The sequence below is a fragment of the Ornithorhynchus anatinus genome, chromosome X1, assembly GCF_004115215.2.
Source record: "Ornithorhynchus anatinus isolate Pmale09 chromosome X1, mOrnAna1.pri.v4, whole genome shotgun sequence".
NCBI lineage: Eukaryota > Metazoa > Chordata > Mammalia > Monotremata > Ornithorhynchidae > Ornithorhynchus > Ornithorhynchus anatinus.
The window spans coordinates 67,526,122-67,547,555 of record NC_041749.1 but is presented as its reverse complement, the minus strand read 5'-3'; the positions used below and the strand labels follow the sequence as shown (position 1 = coordinate 67,547,555).

Here is a 21,434-nt window from a genome sequence, read left to right as displayed (position 1 = left end):
TAATCCATATTAGAGAACATGAAAGAAGTTTCAGCGCAAGCTTTTCAATGGAGGATAGGAATCTCCAGCTAGATCATTTATCAATGAGGAGACATACACAAGGAATACTCTCATGTGTTACAGGTTCTATTTCAATCTATTTGTCTAAAATATAAAGAAGCAGTGTGGCTTAGTGGAAAGAGCATGGGTTTGGGAGTCAGAGGTCATGGGTTTTAATCCTGGCTCTGCCACCTATCAGCTGTGTGACTTTGGTCAAGTCACTTAACTTCTCTGGGTCTCAGTTACCTCATCTGTAAAATGGGAATTAAGACTGTGAGCCCCACGTGGGATAACCTGATTACCTTATATCTACCTCAGCACTTAGAACAGTGCTTGGCACATAGTGAGCACTTAACAAATACCATTATTATTATTGTTGTTGTTACTTTTGTATCCATTCTCTAAAAATAACAGGATATATTTCAACATGCTAAACTACTTTCAAGCTTGGTTTGTTGTTGGCTTGGTCGTCGCTCTGCTGGGTATACTGGAGAATATGATTTTATCCCAGAGGTTTAATACTCTCACCTCCTGTTAGTTGCTGCCTTACAATGAATTCCTTTCAAGTACAGTGCTATGCAACCCATGGGACACAACTAATGCTTATTGACACAGTTGGCTGATTTTCACTGGTCGTTATTTTCTTGTCTTTTGACACAAGACATCAATATTTATTTCCACAACTGTGGATTTCATGTAGGAGAGAAGTTAGTAATATACTTACATTTTTATTGATGTCTTCTAGTAGTTTATGCCAGCAGCTTTATCTGGCTCTCTTTTGGGTTTACCTGAAATGGTCAAAAAGAAATTAAAGTCAATTGTCTTCTCTTTCACACTGAAGACAAACATTTTTTAAAATATCCAAATTAATAAATGGTTTTATCCCCAAGAAAATGTCAGTGTTTCTCTTCTTCCATTATCTCCCAGTCAGTAGGTGAATTGTATTTATTGAGCGTTTACTGTGTGCAGAGCATTGTACTAAGCTCTTGGGAGAATAAAATAGACAATAAATAGACACATTCCCTGTCCACAACGAGCTTGTAGACCAGAGGGAGAGCCAGACCCAATCGTCCCAGAAACCTCTCGTCCCACCCCAACCAGCAGGGGGCAATACTCACCAAAAAAGTCCAATCAATTTTCTCCTCCTGTTTATTCATTTAATCGTATTTATTGAGTGCTTACTGTGTGCAGAGCGCTGTACTGCACACTTGGAAAGTACAATTCGGCAACAGATAGAGACAATCCCTACCCAACAACGGGCTCACAGTCTAGAAGGGGGGAGACAAAGAACAAATTAAAACAAGTAGGCATCAATAGCATAAATATAAATAAATTCATTCAATAGTATTTAATAATGATAATGTTGGTATTTGTTAAGCGCTTACTATGTGCAGAGCACTGTTCTAAGCGCTGGGGTAGACACGGGAATCAGGTTGTGCCACGTGGGGCTCACAGTCTTCATCCCCATTTTACAGATGAGGGAACTGAGGCACAGAGAAGTTAAGTGACTTGCCCACAGTCACACAACTGACAAGTGGCAGAGCTGGGATTCGAACTCATGACCTCTGACTCCAAAGCCCATGCTCTTTCCACTGAGCCATGCTGAGAGCTTACTATGTGCAGAGCACTATACTAAGTGCTTGGAATGTACAATTCGGCAACAGATAGAGACAATCCCTGCCCATTGATGGGCTCACAGTCTAAACAGGAAAGACAGACAGCAAAGCAAAACAAAACAAAACATCATCATTAAGATAAATCGAATCATGAAGATATACACCTCATTAACAAAATACATAGAGTAATAAATAATATATACAAATATGCAGAGTGCTGAGGGGAAGGGAAGGGGGCAGAGGGGAAGGGGAAGGGGGAGGAGCAGAGGGAAAGGGGGGCTCAGTCTGGGAAGGCCTCTTGGAGGAGGTGAGCTCTCAGTAGGACTTTGAAGAGGGGAAGAGAGTTAGTTTGGCGGATGTGAGGAGGGAGGGCATCCCAGGACAGCGGTAGGACGGGGGCCAGGGATCGACGGCGGGATAGGCATGAACGGGGGACCGTGAGGAGGAGAGCGGCAGAGGAGCGGAGTGTATGGGGTGGGTAGTAGAAAGAAAGAAGGGAGGTGAAGTAGGAGGGGGCAAGGTGATGGAGAGCTTTGAAGCCAAGAGTGAGGAGTTTTTATTTTGTGTGAAGGTTGATAGGCAACCACTGGAGGTTTTTGCGAAGGGGAGTGACATGCCCAGAACGTTTCTGTAGGAAGATGATCCAGGCAGCAGAATGGAGAATAGATTGGAGTGGGGAGAGACAGGTGGAAAGGAGTTCAGAGAGAAGGCTGACACAATAAGCGTGGCTCAGTGGAAAGAGCACAGGCTTTGGAGTCAGAGATCATGGGTTCGAATCCCTGCTCTGCCACTTAGCTGTGTGATCTTGGGCAAGTCACTTAACTTCTCTGTGCCTCAGTTACCTCATCTGTAAGATGGGGATTAAGACTGTGAGCCCCACGTGGGAAACCTGATTCCTTTGTGTCTACCCCAGAGCTTAGAACAGTGTTCTGCACATAGTAAGCACTTAACAAATACCAACATTATTATTATTAATCCAGTCGGGATATTATGAGAGCTTGTACCAGTATGATAGCTGATTGGATGGAGAGGAAAGGGCGGATCTTGGTGATATTGTGAAAGTGAAACCTGCAGGCATTGGTGACGGATTGGATGTGTGGGGTGAATGAGAGAGCTGAGTCAAGGACGACACCAAGGTTGCGGGCCTGTGAGTTGGGAAGGATGGCAGTGCTGTCCACAGTGACAGGGAAGTCAGGGAGAGGACAAGGTTTGGGAGGGAAGATAAGGAGCTCAGTTTTAGACATGTTGAGTTTTAGGTGGCAGGCAAACATCCAGGTGGAGACGTCCTGGAGGCAGGAGGAGATATGAGCCTGGAGGGAGGAGGAGAGAACAGGGGAGGAGATGTAGATTTGGGTGTCATCTGCATAGAGATGATAGTTGAAGCCATGGGAGAAAAATGAGTTCACCAAGGGAATGAGTATAGATGGAGAACAGAAGAGGGCCAAGAACTGACCCTTGAGGAACCCCTGCAGTTAGTGGATGGGAGGGGGAGGAGGAGCCCGTGAAGGAGACCGAGAATGAATGGCCAGAAAGATAAGAGGAGAACCAGGAGAGGATGGAGTCCATGAAGCCAAGGTGAGATGAAGTGTGGAGTAGAAGGGGATGGTCAACAGTGTCAAAGGCAGCTGAGAGGTCGAGGAGGATTAGGATAGAGTAGGAGCCATTGGATTTGGCAAGAAGGAGGTCATGGGTGACCTATGAGAGGACAGTATCGGTGGAGTGGAGGGGATGGATGCCAGATTGGAGGGGGTCCAGGAGAGAGATGGAGTTGAGGCAAGTGGAGTTTCATGGCAAGTGTAGATGACTCATTCTAGGAGTTTGCAAAGGAAGGGTAGGAGGGAGATAGGATGATAACGGGAAGAGTAAGTGTGGTCAAGAGAGGGTTTTTTTAGGATGTGGGAGACATGGGCATGTATGAAGGCAGAGGGGGAAGAAGCCGTTGGAGAGTGAGTGGTTAAAGATAGAAGTTAAGGAGGGGAGGAGGGAAGGGGTGATAGAATTATAGATATATATACATCATTAATTAAATAAATAGAAGAATAAATATGTACAAATATACACAAATGATGTGGGGCAGGGAGGGGGTAGAACAGAGGGAGGGAGCAGGGGCGATGGGGAGGGGAAGAGGAGCAGAGGAAAAGGAGGGCTCAGTCAGGGAAGGCCTCCTGGAGGAGGTGAGCTTTCCTATTGAATTAAGTGCAGGATTTTGCCACAATAAGCAACTAGATTTTGAAGTGGAATGCTAATCTTTCTTAAAATTGTGATTTTATTTGTTTAGAAGGCATATGATAGAGCAGTTGAGCAGTGTGATCTAATTGTGTATCACATGCTTCTAATCTATTCATTTAATTGCATATTGTTCGATTCATTAATCACTTTGCTACTGGTACAGTTGTCTTTGGGGCAATTTCTCAAGTGGGAGATTTAGTTTTTAATTTGCATTTAATCTCTTCCATTTTAAAATTGCAAGAAGCCCTCTAGACTTTAAGTTTGTTGTGTGCAGGGAACATGTCTACCAACTGTACTATACTCCCCCAAGTGCTTAGTACAGAGCTCTGCACACAGTAAGTACTTTTAATAAATACCATTGATGATGATGATGATGAAGGGCTGATTTTGATGAAAATGAGTATTATTTTTTTTTAATTCTGAAATGACTGAAAACATGGTGTGTTTCTTTTCTAAGATGAGTGAAGTTTAATTGCATATATTCAGAAGATTTGCTTTTGTACACTTTACTTGTCCAACAAAGACAATTACTTTTCTTTTAACTTTATTGAGTTGTAGCTTAGAAAAGAAAAAAAAATGAGTCATGTTTTCTCCCAGAATGTGCACTCTAGCACCTCAAGAGCATAAAGGTTTCTTTGCCCCTTTCAAATCACTTTATCTTCATCAATCATGTGTATTCATCACAACCAACAAACTTATTTTTTGAGTACTAATTTTGCACAAAGCCCTGCACTTGGTAGTGAATATTGCAATGATAAAAAGATATGACTACACACAATAAGCACTTAATAAATTACTACTCCTAGGGTGCAAGTCATGCACGAATGTAGATACCCTTAAAATGGATCTTCAAATAAACTTCCTAAATTAATCAAAGACTCCCCTACTGTGATATAATCAGCATGCTCTGTTCTAGGTCCTTAAATTTATCAATTACTCCTGGCATTTTACCTCTGTTGTAACAAAAGGATGTGTAGTGAAGGACCGCCCTTGCTCATTTTGTGAAACGAGTGACCTCAGAAAAAAATCATTCCATAGGATACCATTTCTCATTAGGGATTATTTTTTGCAACTCTGTACTCTTTGAAATAATAGTAAAGCCTAAACTTATTACCAAAGGAGAAACTGTAGTAGAGATGACCCCACAGCAAAAAAAGGAGGCCTTCATCAACACATATTCCCAGATCCTTACAGCCATGAAATGTCTAAACCAGCTCTATGGTGACTGCAGCCTCTCTCCTTTGTTTTCTATTCCTTGGCAGGTTGATTTAGTACTTCTATTATAGAAACAAGTCCATTACAATTACAGCATTCACATTAAAAACAACAGCAAAGAGAAACAAAAAGAACACTAATCAAAACCAGAAATCAACTATCATTTCTAGCTGTGGTTAGAAGGGCATCCCAAAATGTTTTGACTCTCCACTTCGATCTTTTCAATATTTATGCTGTCCCACAAGAAAAGCATCATATGTTTTTTGCTTTTTGTTTTTTCAATTGAGCAGTTTGACAACCTGGAGAAACCTATGGTGTTTGATTTAATGAGCATATACTGTATGCATGGTAAACTGCAAGATGTCAGTTTGCTCATTTCTCGCTGACGAGAGTTACATATAAGTAAAACAGTTTTATTTGGTTTCTTTTCATTAAAAAAGTTGGGGAGCTGAAGCAAGTTCCAAAAGTATTGACATAACTGTCACTGATAGCCCCTAAAAGGATTTTAACTTTATGTTAGTCACACAATCAAAAAGCATCAAAAGAAATGTATTACTCAAAAACAACACATACACAGATGGTAAAAGAGTCTTTATGTGTAGTCAGAGGTTACAGAAAGCTTTGGACCTATTATTTAGCATTAGCATATTCTTGGTTGTCTAAATATCTTCCCGGTATTTTTCTATTTTCACCCTGAGCACACAATTACATTGCATTAGTCTTAGGACACAAGAAAATGCCCCAGGACAGAATTTGAGTATATTTATATACATATATATGCATATATATATACATATATATGTACCTATATCAATAGTTATAGTTCTTAACTAAAATGCATTCAATTTGAAAAGGAAAAGTATCTGTGCCCTAACTTGAGTGGGTTTCTATAATTCATATCCCTAGATTTTATTCCCAAATGTCTGGAAAAATCATGAACCATCTTATAAGGAATTACTATCGGTAGAAAAAAATAAATCATGCTTTGATTGGCTGTATATTAGATGGTAACAAAGAAAGAGGAAAATAAGGAGTATTTCTCCTTTTTCTTCTCTTATTAGAATAATGGACTTAGCTTCAGAAGATCAAACCAGGCTTGAACATGGCCAGGCCAATAAATATTTCATTCATTCATTCATTCATTCATTCATATTTATTGAGTGCTTACTGTATGCAGAGCACTGTACTAAGTGCTTGGAAAGTACAATTCAGCAACAAATAGAGACAATCCCTACCCAACAATAGGATCCCAGTCTAGAAGAGGGAGACAGACAACAAAACAAGTAGACAGGCATCAATACCATCAAAATAGATAAATAGAATTATAGATATATAATATAAACATCATTAATAAAATAAATAGAATAATAAATATGTACAAATATAGACAAGTGCTGTGGGATGGGGAAGCAGGTAGAGCAGAGGGAGGGAGTAGGGGCAATGGGGAGGAGAGGAGGAGGAGAGAAAAAAAGGGGCTCAGTCTGGGAAGGCCTCCTGGAAGAGGTGAGCTCTCAGTAGGGCTTTGAAGGGGGGAAGAGAGTTAGTTTGGCAGATATGAGGAGGGAGGGCATTCCAGGCCAGAGGTAGGATTTGGGGCAGGGGTCAACCATGGGACAGGTGAGAACAAGGCACAGTGAGGAGGTTAGCAGCAGAGGAGCGGAGTGTGCGGATTGGCCAGTAGAAGGAGAGAAGGTAGGTGAGGTAGGAGGGGGCAAGGAGCTTGGAAGCCAAACATTTTAAGATAGGGTAACAATAAAAGATATCTTCCTTCCTTTGAGAAGCAACTGGATCACTTGAGGGTGAAGGATAGTTAAAAAACATAGATTCATAAAAATAATTATTTTCAGGCTTGCTTTGAAGACTCATTGGTTTAAGGGTGGATGAAATATTCAAGTTTAAGGAAAGATGAATAGTTCTAAAATAAAAACATGAACACAATTTATTAAAGAAACAAAAAATTATATATACATATATGCCTTCTATATAGGCAGTCTTGGGCTTAAAATGATTTGTAATGAATGGTTACACACATTTCTAAATTTACACTTGCCTCAACATTTACAACACATTAGTTTTGATTTTTACAAAACTAGCCTCTTCATACACACTGAAATCTCCCATGATAATCAGCTCATCAGATAGCAACCCTGCTGCAGTGAGTTTGTCTAGATCCTTTCAGAATCTTTTTTTTCTCCTCAGTGTTGTCAGTCAGTGTTGTCTGGCACATCTACTGTTTTAAAGGTAGGAAAGTTAGGTATGGGATCATTAATTGTTCACTAGTGGCCCTGGGAAGATTTGGAAGGTTTGAAACATGTTGATTTATAATACAGCAATCTGAGTTCATGATCATCTGATGCCTAGGATCTTTCATTAAGAGGGGGGATAACCTTCCTAGAAAAAGTAGTATCTAGCAACTATTTTTATGAGTTATCCTTTGTAAGGAAGTCAACTCCCAACCAGGATAGCTTGTGCACAAACACTGATGTCTTCTTTAGACAACTGTCATTCTCATTTGCCCCATAGTGTCCAATTACATGATACAATTTTTATTTTTCTTGAGAATAGGAATTTATCTTAGAATTCCTACCCTCAGTGGGACATGAGTTGGATTCATTTTTTCTAGGTGAGCCATTCCCACTCTTTCACCTGGTGTCACTGTGAATTGGAGCACACTCACCCTCAACTGGCTTTTCAGGCTTTAGGACACTATATGGAGCAGTCTGTGATCATAGCAAACACCTCTGTGTGCTCTTCATCCTATATTTTACACTATAATTGTGTGGCACTCACCTGCCATGAAAAACCATGAATCATGTTCAGGTGTAGCTTCATTTTTCAAAGTTACCTTATATTTACCCCAACGTTTAGTACAGTGCTTAACAACTACCACATTATTACTACAGGGTGGGTCTGCATGGAACAAGTAGTTTTTTAAAGAGAATGTTTCCAGGATATATCTCTTTTTTCACCTCAAATATGCACAAGCATTGGGATTGTCCTTAATAGATCAAAGGACAGTTGGTGAAGGACCTTTAAAAACTTTGGTGGTCAGTGTCATGGGAGCCTATACCAACTAGACCTTGAGGACAACCCTGGAAAACTGCCCCTGCGTGTGGACACCCATTATGTTGCATTAACACAGGCCATAGGAAAACAGATAACACCATCTCCTAATTGGATGATAGTGATCAACAGGCAACAACTATGTTCCATATGGGTGGCAAGACAGAAGGCAAAAGCTGAAATAGTGCCAGATGGTGCAAGCAACAAATGTGCTAGCCTTTGTGTGTGCATAATGTGGAAATCCATTATGGCTGCCTCCTCACTTTCCGGTGAGTCTGGGGGAGTGGTAGAAGGAGAGGCCTCCACTAGAGAGAGCAGGAGTGGAGACCGTGTCTTCAGGAATGAGCCAGGTTTCCGTAAGAGCGAGGAGGAGGAGAGAGCGGGAAAGGAAAAGGTCAAGGATGAAAGGTAGTTTACCTGTAATGGAGTGGGGATTCCAAAGGCCATACTTGAAAGTAGCTGTGGGTGCGGAGGGCCGGGGGGGGGGGGGGAGAGCGGAGGGAGGGGAGGATTTGGATGGGAACGAGGTGGCGGAGCCCTGGTGGATGGGGAGCGGGGGATGAGGGGTGGCGGTGGGACAGAAGGACTGGGATGGGGCGTGGGTGGGGAAGAGGGAAGGGGGGAGGGTGGGAGGAGGGGGTTTGGTGGGGAGGAGCCTCAGGGCTCCCGCCGCCGCCTCAGAGACATTTGGACCATGAGCCCCAGGACTCTCCTTGCCACTAGCCTTTTAACTTTGATTTTCATCAGGTCGACCCTTAGTCAACACCCGACCCTGGTCATCACCCGCTTATTAATAATATTTTACTGTATCATGTTACTATATTACCGCTTTCGCATGTTATCGCTAATTGTTCTCAATGCTGCCACCTACTTCTCTGACCTCACCATGTCCTTCCACCCTGCCCTCCTCCCATCTGACCCTCCCAATCCTCTCCTTCCCCTTCCCCTCTCTCACCCAGCTCTTTCCCACTCTCTCCTCTGCCTCTTCCCCTCCACCGCCCTAGAACTCCACTTTACCAGCACCACCCTCTTCCCCCTCCCCCTAAGATCCTGCCCACCAAATCCCCTCCTCCCACCCTTCCCCCTTCCCTCTTCCCCACCCACGTCCCATCCCAGTCCTGTCCCACTGCCACCCCTCCTCTCCTGCTCCCCATCCAGGGCACCACCACCTCGTTCCCATCCAAACCCTCCCCTCCTCCCGCTCTCCCCCCCCCCGCCCCCCCGCCCCCACAGCTACTTTCAAGTGTGGCCTCTGGAACCCCCGCTCCATTACAGGTAAACTACCTTTCATCCTTGACCTTTTCCTTTCCCGCTCTCTCCTCCTCCTCGCCCTTACGGAGACCTGGCTCACTTCTGATGACACGGTCTCCACCACGGCTCTCTCCAGCAGAGGCCTCTCCTTCTCCCACTCGCCCAGACTCACCGGAAAGGGAGGAGGCGTCAGCTTCCTTCTCTCACCCCGATGCCGCTTCCACACTATCCCTCCTCCCCCTTCCCTCTCCTTCCCCTCCTTTGAAGCCCATATCATTCGTCTCTACCACTCCCTCCAGATACTTGTAGCCATTATCTACCGGCCTCCTGGTCCCACCACTGACTTCTTCAACCATCTTGACGCCTTTCTCACCTTCCTTCTCTCTTTCTCTCTGCCCACTCTGATCCTCAGAGACTTCAACATCCACATGGATGTAACCGATGACTCCTCTGCCGCCCGCCTGCTATCGCTCCTCGACTCTGCCGACCTCCTGCTCCACCATACCTCGCCCACTCACCAAGTTGGTCATACCCTCGATCTCGTCATCTCCTACCGCTGCACTATCTCCTCCCTCACCAACTCTGAAATCCCTCTCTCGCACCATAACCTTCTTACCTGCCTCCTCTCTCACATTCTCTCCCACTGCAAATCTGTACTACTCCCCCACAGAGACCTCCGCTCTCTTGATCCCATCCATCTCTCCAAAAGCATCTCTCCCCACCTTGCCCCCCGTCCTGTCTTCCCACTCTCGATGATCATGTTACCACTCTCAACTCCACCCTCTCTACTCATCTCAACTCTCTAGCCCCCCTTTCCCTCCGCCACTCTCGCTCCACTAACCCACAGCCCTGGGTCACTGCCTCTCTCCACCTCTTACGCTCCTATGCTCGAGCTGCTGAGCGCTGCTGGCGAAGGTCCAAGCACCAAGCCAAACTTATCCATTTAAAATTTATCCTTTCCTGCTGTAACTCGGCCCTCTCCTCCGCCAGGCAAAACTTCTTTTCTTTCCTCATTGACACCCATGCCTGTCACCCCCGCCAATTGTTCCGGACCTTTAATTCTCTCCTCAGGACTCCTGTTCCTCCCCCTCCCCCATCCCTCACCCCCAACAATCTGGCCACCTACTTCATCATGAAAATTAACACAATCAGATCTGAGCTCCCCAAAGTCACCCCTCCCCTTTCTGCCTCCCCCCACCCCCAACCCTCTCCCCTACTTTCCCATCTTTCCCTGCAGTATCCTTAGAGGAGATCTCCCTCCTCTCAAGTGTCACCCCCTCCACCTGTGCCTCGGACCCCATTCCTGCTCACTTTATAAAAACCATCGCCCCTGCCCTCCTCCCCTCCTTAACTTCTATTTTTAACCGCTCACTCTCCAATGACTTCTTCCCCTCTGCCTTCAAACATGCCCATGTCTCCTCCATCCTAAAAGAATCCTCTCTCGACCCCACTTCCTGTGCCAAGGTGGACCTGGGCACCGGCTACCCAAAGGTCAAAATGCCATCAGTGACATAACCTCTCTGGCCAGAGGAGGCAGGACGGGAAAATAGGTGTCCCTCACCTCCGCGCCCACCCAATAAGGTATGGAAGGGAAGGGAGCGGAAGGGGGAGGAGGTTGAACAGGAAGGAAGTGGGGACCACCCAAACCAAAGGTAATAAATACCTGTTGCCTCTGGTGCTCGGGTCTCTCTCTGGGAAGATCACAGCGGTAGCAACAGCCACCCACGTGTCTCTCCCTGTCCCAAGCACCAGACGCCATTCTGCCACCAGAAACAACGCACAGAGACAGGGGTCGCGGGACAGGTGAGTGTAACACATAACTGGGTTAAATACATAAGTGGGTAATGTATGAGTGTAACGCATATGTGAGCTTAGTGTATAAGCGGGCAATGTATAAGTGAGTATAATGCACATGTGAGTTTAGTGCGTAAGTGGGTAGCGTACAAGCGAGTGTAACGCGCAAGTGAGTTTAACGCACGAGTGAGTGTAACGCATAAGTAAGTCTAAGGCCTAAATGGGGTCGGCGCATAAGTAGATTGAACGCTTAAGTGGATTCCTCCCAAGTGGGTGCGCACATGGTGGGAACTAGCCGCCTCACCACGTTGTGAGTAAACCATTAACGAGCTCTTCCTGGGCGGGCCCTGGTATCCGCCCACACTCGAGTAACATACTAGTGTAATCCTCCCATCAGGGAAGCTTTAACACCAAATTCCTCCCAAAGGGGAAGCTTTAACACCATATTTCCCCAAAAGGGAAGGCCGACTGTCGCGTCTAAATAATTAATTAATTCAATCCGCCCGGCGGAATAAATTCTATACAAAACTCAGGTTTTCCATCTCCAGCCTCTCTCTTTCTCTCTCTCCGTGCCGATTCCGAAAGAACCTGTCCCCAGCGACGGGTGACACTTCCCCTTACAGTTATCGCCCTATCTCCCTACTACCCTTCCTTTCCAAGCTCCTAGAATGAGTTGTCTACACTCGCTGCCTAGAATGCCTTAACTCCAATTCTCTCCTGGACCCCCTCCAATCTGACTTCCGTCCCCTCCACTCTACCGAGACTCCTCTCTCTAAGGTCACCCATGACCTCCTTCTTGCCAAATCCAGCGGCTCCTACTCTATCCTAATCCTCCTTGACCTCTCAGCTGCCTTTGACACTGTTGACCATCCCCTTCTCCTCCACACCTTATCTCACCTTGGCTTCACGGACTCCGTCCTCTCCTGGTTCTCCTCTTATCTCTCTGGCCGGTCATTCTCGGTCTCCTTCGCAGGCTTCTCCTCCCCCTCCCATCCTCTAACTGTTGGGGTTCCTCAAGGGTCAGTTCTTGGCCCTCTTCTGTTCTCCATCTACACTCACTTCCTTGGTGAACTCATTCGTTCTCACAGCTTCAACTATCATCTCTATGCAGATGACACAGATCTACATCTCTATCCCTGTCCTCTCCACCTCCCTTCAGGCCCATATCTCCTCCTGCCTCCAGGACGTCTCTACCTGGATGTCTGCCCGTCACCTAAAACTCAACATGTCCAAAACTGAGCTCCTTATCTTCCCTCCCAAACCCTGTCCTCTTCCTGACTTCCCTATCACTGTGGATGGTACGACCATCCTTCCCTTCTCTCAAGCCCGCAACCTCAGTATCATCTTTGACTCGGCTCTCTCATTCACCCCACACATCCAATCTGTCACCAAGACCTGCCGGTCTCACCTTTATAATATCGCCAAGATCCGCCCTTTCCTCTCCACCCAAATGGCTATCATTCTGGTACAGGCTCTCATAATATCCCAGCTGGATTATTGTGTCAGCCTTCTCTCTGATCTCCCTTCCTCCTGTCTCTCCCCACTCCAGTCTATTCTTCATTCTGCTGCCCGGATCATCTTCCTGCAGAAACACTCTGGGCATGTAACTCCCCTTCTTAAAAACCTTCAGTGGTTGCCTATCAACCTCCGCACAAAACAAACTTCTCACTCTAGGCTACAAGGCTCTCCATCACCTTGCCCCCTCCTACCTCTCCTCCCTTCTCTCCTTCTACTGCCCACCCCACACGCTCCGCTTCTCTGCCGCCCACCTCCTCACCGTCCTCCATTCTCGCCTATCAGCCGTCGACCCCTGGGCCATGTCCTCCCGCTGTCCTGGAATGCCCTCCCCCCCCATCTCCGCCAAACTAATTCTCTTCCCCTCTTCAAAGCCCTACTTAGAGCTCACCTCCTCCAAGAGGCCTTCCCAGACTGAGCTCCCCTTCTCCCTCTACTCCCTCTACCACCCCTCCTTCACCTCTCTGCAGCTTAACCCTCTTTTCCCCCCATTTCCCTCTGCTCCTCCCCCTCTCCCTTCCCATCCCATGTTTATTCCAATGATATTCCCTGAGTCAATCATTTCAATACATATTTATTTATATATTATTCATATATTAAACAACATAGCAGGAGACAATCATAACTTGCCTTTGCTTGATTGTTTTGCAAAGCATTTCAGAATATCTAGCATAAAGGCATTAACTCTAAGGACCTAGCAGATTTTCAAAACCTGCCCTTATGCTGATGACATTTAATCTGAAAGCATTGAGGCATGTGTTATGGCTACAATAGATTATCTACACAGTAACATGTCAGGGTACTTAATTTTATTTTTTGTCTCAAATATCATTCAGTTCAGATCATTAAAAATTCCAAATGTCAGTTACGTTAAATGGAAAGTTGAAATGGACAGCTAGAGGTACACACTCAGGGTCAGTACGTATATAAGCATTTTCATTTTGCATCTTTCTGGAAGAATGTCTGCACAGCCCCACACCTTCTAGAATGCTCAACAGGCCTTGTTCCAGGGGGAAAAGGTGAGAATGAAGCCAGTCCAACTGGCATGTTGGAGCCTGCAGCCACAAGAGAGAAGCTATGCAGTCCCATGCCAACCAGGTCTCCCATCAAGCTCTGCTCCAGCTGGGTCTGGAACCAGCAGCAGCAGCAGCAGCAGCCATCAACTTCAGAAGATCGTGAAGGCTATGACTGTTTGGTTTTTTTTGCTGGATTTTTATTTGTTAAGCGCTTACTATTTGTCAAGCACTATTCTAAGTGCTGGGGTAGATACCAGTTAACTAGGTTGGACACAGTTCCTGTCCCACAGGGGGCTCACTAAGTAGGGCAGAAAGCAGGTATGAACCCCCATTTTATAGTTATATAACTGAGGCACAGAAAAGTTGTGACTTGCCCAAGATTACACAGCAGACAAGTGGTAGAGCTGGGATTAGAACCCAGGTCCTCTGATTACCAGGACCGTGCTCTTTCCCCTTGGCCATGCTGCTGTTGTGAATGTTGGATTCTGAATGTCCCTACTTGAGCCCGAAATTCTGCTCTTCTAGCAGACAATGTCTATTTGCTCTAATTGTACTGTCATTTTTTATATTGGCTTTTGCTTTTACTGTTTCATCTAACCTTTTGTATCTATTCAAGGTCAACCTTCCCCTGCTTACTCTTAGCATGGGATCATGTCTAATTCTCATATATTTATGCTTTTCCTAGGGCTTAATACATAGCTTTTCACCCAACAGAAGCTTAACAAATATTAATGTATAAATGAATTAATATGAAGCATATTAGAAATCCTGTTTTGGGTGGCACAGCATACCTTGGAAACCATCCTAATGGCCAATAAGAATGCTGTCAAAGGGCTCCTCTCCAATCACCTGGTGAGCTTCTAGGCATACAGCTTCAATCTAGGGAACTGAGGGACATGAATTAACCTGACTGCATTCATTAAAGAGGCTGCAGGAGATGTAAACTGATATTTACAGAATCTGAGAATCAGAATTTACAGCCTTTAAGAAACAGCCATAGAGAGATCATATGTAACTTAATCGTTCTTACTCTTAGGAGAGAGGACAGGCTCAGAGGCACAGGTAATGCAGGTAGAATATGAGAGCAGTGAAAGATCTCCACATTTACAAAATCAGTTCAGACCAAAGCTTTATTTGGAAATCAGCAAATGTGTAGGAAATGTACTGAAAATTTCTCTTTGCCTGAAATGGTCTGTGTGCGAAGGTGGACCTGGGCAATGGCTACCCCAAAGTCAAAATGCCACCGGTGATGTAACCTCTCTGGCCAGAGGGGGCGGGGAGGGAAGATAGGTGCCCCTCACCTCCGTGCCGACCCACTAAGGTATGGAAGGGGAGGGAGCGGAAGGGGCGGAGATTGAACAGGACGGAAGTTGGGACCACCCAAACCACAGGTAATAAATACCTGTCGCCTCTGGTGCCCTGGTCTCTTGGCAGATCACAGCGGTAGCAACAGCCACCCACGTGTCTTTCCCTGCCCAGACGCCCATTCTGCCTCCAGGACCAATGCATAGAGACAGGGGTGGCAGGATGGGTGAGTGTAACAGATAACTGGGTTTGGTGCATAAGTGGGTAACATAAGTGAGTGTAACACATATGTGAGTTTAGTGCATAAGTGGGTAACATATAAGTGAGTATAACACATGTGAGTTTAGTGCATAAGTGGTGCATACATTTCATGACCAACCCCGTACTCCTGCTAAAGGTGTATGCTAATAAGAGGGACTGGGAAGTCACATACATGGCTGGAATGTTGAAACTCTCAAATACCACCCCTCCATATTGCTTCTGATTCCTGTGTGGATGTAAAGGGGAAGCTGGGACCAGGATGGCAGGCTCCTCAGGAGCGAGACTCCTTCATTACAGAGTGGAAGATGGACTCCTAGTTGTCTTTGGATACAGTCCCAGTGTATGCTGTTTGAGAGAGGGCTGACTAATCTGAATTTAACTTCTGTTATGCAGAGACATTCATGCTCAGTAGTTCTTTTTCTGAATTTTTCCTGAATTTTTTGGTTTCTCAAAATACTTACCAACCATTGAGGAGAGAAAATAGGTGGTACCAAGGTCTCCTTAATAGCCACACTTAAAGGACTATGATCCCAGGTCAAAGTCTAGTGAATTTACCACCCTCACTTTCTAAACTGTCATCTTTGCTAAAATCACTGTATTGACTCATTGAATAACTTTGTTCCTGAATTTCCAAGGGCAGGTTTTCCATGGGCAGCAGTGATTCTGTGAACAGGATTTCTAGGGGCAGAATAATATATGCAGAATTTTCTGTGGGCAGGTTGTCCACAGACAAAGCATCCATAGGGTTTCCATAGACAGGGTTTCCATGGGTAGCACTTGCATTAGTAGGATTTCCAGGGACTGGGTTTCCAAAGACAGGTCCTACCAGGAAAGGCTTGTGATTTGGGGCATCTCTGGCTGCATTGCTTTTGCTCAGTTTTAACCTCCAACTCCTAAGGGCCATGATGAGAAATAAGGCTCAGTCTGAGGGTAGGCTCCAACAGATTCACTGCTTATGATGTCATCAGCACCTGTGAGTTGGGCTTAATGATGGATTTTTCTATGTGCAAAGCACTAATATGACACTGACTAATTTAATCTAATATTAGGAGATGAACCCTACAAATTTAAAAACCAAACACTATTTTCTTGAGGGAATAACATTTAACACTTCTGAGCCTGGCTGATAAAAGAAGAAAATCCAAGTCTCTAGAGCAATAAAGGACACATTACTGAAGTCCCTGAAAGCAAAGAGAGATCCCTTGATAGGACCTATGTATGCCATAACCACAGAGGAGCTGCTAGGGGAAGAACAGGCCATCCTCATACTTTCAGAAAGCATAATGGCCTCGTGGAAAGAGCACAGGCCTTGGAATCAGAATATCTGGGTTCTAATTCTGGCTCTGCCAGTTGCCTGCTGTGTGACTTTGGGCAAGTCACTAAACTTTTCTGTGTCTCAGTTTACTCAACTGTAAAATGAAAATTCAAAACCTGTTCTCCCTCCAACTTAGATTGTGAGGACCATTTTCATTCATTCATTCATTCAATAGTATTTATTGAGTGCTTACTTTGTGCAGAGCACTGTACTAAGCGCTTGGAATGTACAAATCTGCAACAGATAGAGACAGTCCCTGCCCATTGATGGGCTTACAGTCTAATTGGGGGAGACAGACAGATAAAAACAATAGCAATAAATAGAATCAAGGGGATGTACATCTCATTAAAACAATAGCAATAAATAGAATCAAGGTGATGTACATCTCATTAACAAAATAAATAGGATAATAAAAAATACATACAAATGAGTGGACGAGCACAGTGCTGAGGGGAGGGGAAGAGAGGGGAGAGGAGCAGAGGGAAAGGGGGGAAAAGGGGGCTTAGCTGAGGGGAGGTGAAGTGGGGGGTAGAGGGGCAGCAGAGGGAGCAGAGGGAAAAGGGGAAGCTCAGTCTAGGAAGACCTCTTGGAGGAGGTGAGCTCTAAGTAGGGCTTTGAAGAGGGGAAGAGAATTAGTTTGGTGGAGGAGAGGGGGGAGGGCATTCCAGGACAGCAGGAGGACGTGGCCCAGGGGTTGACAGCAGGATAGGAAAGAACGAGGGACGGTGAGGAGGTGGGCGGCAGAGGAGCGGAGCGTGCAGGGTGGGCAGTAGAAGGAGAGAAGGGAGGAGAGGTAGGAGGGGGCAAGGTGATGGAGAGCCTTGTAGCCTAGAGTGAGAAGAGTCCATATTCATGTGGGATATGGACTGTGACCCATTAACTTGTATCTACCCCTAGCACTTAGAACAGTGCTTGACACATAGTAAAGCACTTAAATATCGTAATTGAATTAAGACTCAATTGGTTTCTGGAAACTGCATTTTAAAATAAAACTTTGTACTTCAGAACCAAGTTCCCCTCAGGAACGATGTTAGACCGAAAATTCATTATGGGCAGGAAATGTGTCTAATTCTGTTCATTCATTCAATTGTATTTATTGAGTGCTTACTGTTTGCAGACCACTGTACTAAGCTCTTGGAAAGTACTATTCGGCAACAGATAGAGACAATCCCTACCCAACACGGGCTCATATTGCACTCTCCCAAGTGCTTAGTACAGTGCTCTGCACATAGTAAGCACTCAATAAATACAATTGATTGAATGATAAATTAGGGATTGGTTCCTGAACCAAGGCCAGACACTCAATATAAATGAATAATATAGCTACATGAATATATTCCTAAGATTCCCCATTAGAAATGAACCAAAACAATAAAAATACAGTAAAAAACATTTCTCACAAACACAATACATTGTCACATGATAAAATAGAAATATAAGCATGAACTAATAATGAAAGATTATGAATTACATTTTTTTAAGTGTATGAGTTTTGACCTTGTTCACTGGCATAAGGGTAGTGTTGTAAAGTTTCACAATCGCGCAGCAAATTTCAATCCTTTCTTTCCCATTTCACTCTGTTTCCCAGTCCTTTCTTACCTCTCCTCACTCTCCCCATTTTCAAAGCCATATCTCCTCTAGTAAGCCTTCCCTGAGTACAAGGGAAGGCTTGGACAGTCATACTGAACTCACACAACTCCTTAGTACAGTGCTCTACACAAAGTAAGCACTCAAAAAATACCAGTGATTGTTGATTATTGCCCAAGCAGTCTCCCTGGTGGCTTAAGGAGCAGAAGAATTGCAGCAGCAGGTGATTGCACCCTTTAAACCCCTGAAATTATTGAATACTTGTGCCTGGTCCTGGTTCTTTTAAAAAGGTTTTGTCTGCCAAAGAACCAACTAATGTTGCTCAAGAAGCACTAGCATTCTTCAGTTTTTACTAATTTCATTTCACTTAGGTGATCATTTTTCTAAACCAAGCAATGCACAACAATTTGACTTTTATGTCTGTTTTAGCTTCATTTTTGCAGTAAAAAACTTCTGAATATTTGCAACCTGTCGACATTTGTCGAAAAAAATAATAGCATGTCAATCAGAAAACAGGTAAACTCATTTAATGGAGAATACAGGAACTGGCCCATGTTCAAAATGGAAGAAGTGATTTTTTTGGAAACTGACTTCAATATTTTTGGAAGCTCCAAATCACAATCAAGAGTATATTGGGAGAAATTAGCAGTGGTACTTTTTTTCAAAGAAGAACGATTCCCTTTATTTGCATAAAAACATAATTTATAGCACAGGAACAACTTAAAACCTGCAAGCTACACAAATAAATGATTGTTCGTTGCAGGAAAACAGGTAATGAGCCCAGCAATGTTTTACAAAGCTCTTACTTTTCAAGATTCTTCTACAAGTTCTAGAACATGGGTATTCTGATCTACTTATTGAATATTATTTATTGAGCACTAATTTTGTGTCAAGTGCTGTACTAAGCACTTGGGAGGACAATACAACATCGATACAGAAAACACCTAGAGTTGGGTAACCTGAGGCTGTTCATTGGTAGCTTGAAATTAAGCTGGCTTCTGCATTTTTTTTTTAAACTTGTCTCTAGACATCAGTTGAATTTGTTAATTAAATGGATGCAAGAAATAAATGGCCTAAATCCTCCCAAAAAGCAGTGGAATATGGCCAAAACCCAAAAGAAGAGCCACACGCTAGTTGTCACAAAGTTCCATCAGGTAGGGATTTTAATGTGCTTTCAGGGAGCGCTAACACAGGAGGTCTGAAGGAACGGGAGTTCCCTGGCTTTACAAATACCAATGACTGACCAGGCTAAAATGTACATAGACGATTATAAGATTTTCAAAAATAGCCTTTTCGAGTTTATGCACCTTCCTCCTCTTTCCCCAAATTATAGCCTATACATGTTTAAAAATCTTGGTATACTCTCTTCTGCCACTTTTCAAATCCTCCCCAGGCTCCATTGCTGGACTCAGGCAGCTTCCCCTACCCCTGCCGAGAGGAGCCCTGTGAGGAGGGGCGCACATGCCTGCCCACCCTGCTCTTATATGGTCCACCCGAGCAGCCTGGGAATTGTTCCATGGAAAGGACATGGAGGTCACCATGGCATAGTCATCATGGGTATTGTCACTCTCACCCTGGAACCCTTGGCCAGTGTACCCATCTCAAAGACCATACAGTTCCTTCCTTCTCCTGCTCCCAAGCTCAACTCACCTTAGCTCGATCTGCCCAGACAGCCTGTGGAAGTGTACTGTATTGGATCAGGAGTTGTCACTCCACAGTCACCGTGGTCAGGTGCCCCAAAAGTCTATACAAATATATCTTGTTAAGCGATCTCTAGGCCAGGTTCATAGACTGTAGCCATGCCCTCCACAGCTCCAGGTCCTGGATTGTAGGCAGTGATGCCTGAATGACCCCATGGAGTGCCTGCACCCTGGTGACTCCAGAGTACTGACTTCATCTCTTGTCCCCAGTGGATGCCTGTGGGCTGTCTAGGCAGATCTGGCAAGGACATGAGAAGCAGCATGGGCACATCCTCTTTCCCCTCCTCTTCCTAAAAGTGGTGGGCAAAAGGTGGTGTGATCATTAGGCCCTCATCCTCTTGGTCCCTCGCAATAAATTAGTTTAGTTGGGTAAGAAGTGTGCTCATGTAGTCCCCACTCAGACCACCTTTCGCTTCAACACAGAAGTCCAAGGGAAATGGTATGCATTCAGAAGGAGCTTAGAGGAGAGGGGAAATTTGTGTTCTTCCCTTCACATCTAATTAACTGGGCCACCATACAATTTCCCCTGAAGGTCTCTGTTCTTCGGTTTATCTCTCTCAAGCACTCAGTACAGTACTCTGTACACAGTAAGTGCTAAATAAATATGATTGATTGATTATCTTGCTATTCTTTGGTGTTGCTCACTTTTCTTCCCAAGGCTTTTGTAGACTTTGGCAAGATAACATTTGTAAATGGATTAGTGACATTCAGGAGAAAGACAAAACCATATTTCATTATTTGATTATTGTAGTGGGATGTCATTTACCTATCTGTGTTTTCAAAATGCTCATTAAGGATTTTAGAGTATCCCAGATTTCCAAAATTAATTAGTGAATACCATCAAGTTATTTAACTGCTCAGATTATTGGTTGACATAAATTTACTTCTGAGTCAGAACTTTACAAAACTACAATTCAGCAAGGTGGTTGAAGCTGGAAAATGTTTTTTGTTTAAATATTGTAAGGTAATTCATGAATTCCCGGCAAATTTCAATCTGCACAGTGGTATTCATTCAAGTTCAACCAACTAGACAGGGCTCTTCATCACCCCAAATGATATACTATAAAGCCCGCCACAGTGCTGCACATAAACAAAAACATATTTGCTCCCAAACACTTAGTAGGGGTGGGCTGCACACAGTAGATGATGATGATCATGCTTGATATTGTTTCAACAGTTGTAGCTTGTTTATTATTCATATTTCATCATTTAAGGCAAGTTCATCATTAATCTTATTTTTTATGACTAAAAGCACCATTTCCTATTCCAGTTTGAATTTGGTAAAATAATTCCCTAATTGATCACTTATTTTGCTGATAATAATCAGAAGATTGGTCTGAAGGCAAAGTAGGCCTGAAAAGGCACTAGGTTTGATGAAAATAAACAAAAATGAGTCTTCTTTTTAAGATGGGACAGTACAAATATGAGAAGGCTTGAATAAATGTTTAGTTATACAGAATGAAAGCCCACAGGGACTATTGCAATTTATCAGGCCAATATTATGTGGGCTGTTTTTAAAATGTTTTAA

At 44.2% G+C, this 21,434-nt stretch overlaps 1 protein-coding gene across 4 annotated transcripts in view; it reads right to left on the bottom strand.

Moving 5' to 3' along the window:
• FHIT (fragile histidine triad diadenosine triphosphatase) overlaps positions 1-21,434 on the bottom strand; it is a 1,434,147-nt gene that overhangs the window by 1,095,910 nt on the left and 316,803 nt on the right. For 3 of the 4 annotated variants that reach the window (XM_039910140.1, XM_039910143.1, XM_039910141.1), the window contains exon 4: positions 764-827. The gene's annotated coding sequence lies outside the window, so the exon portion shown is untranslated. Of the gene's footprint in view, positions 1-763; positions 828-1,157; positions 1,228-21,434 lie in introns of those variants that run through there. The other variant, XM_039910142.1, reaches the window with a different exon arrangement.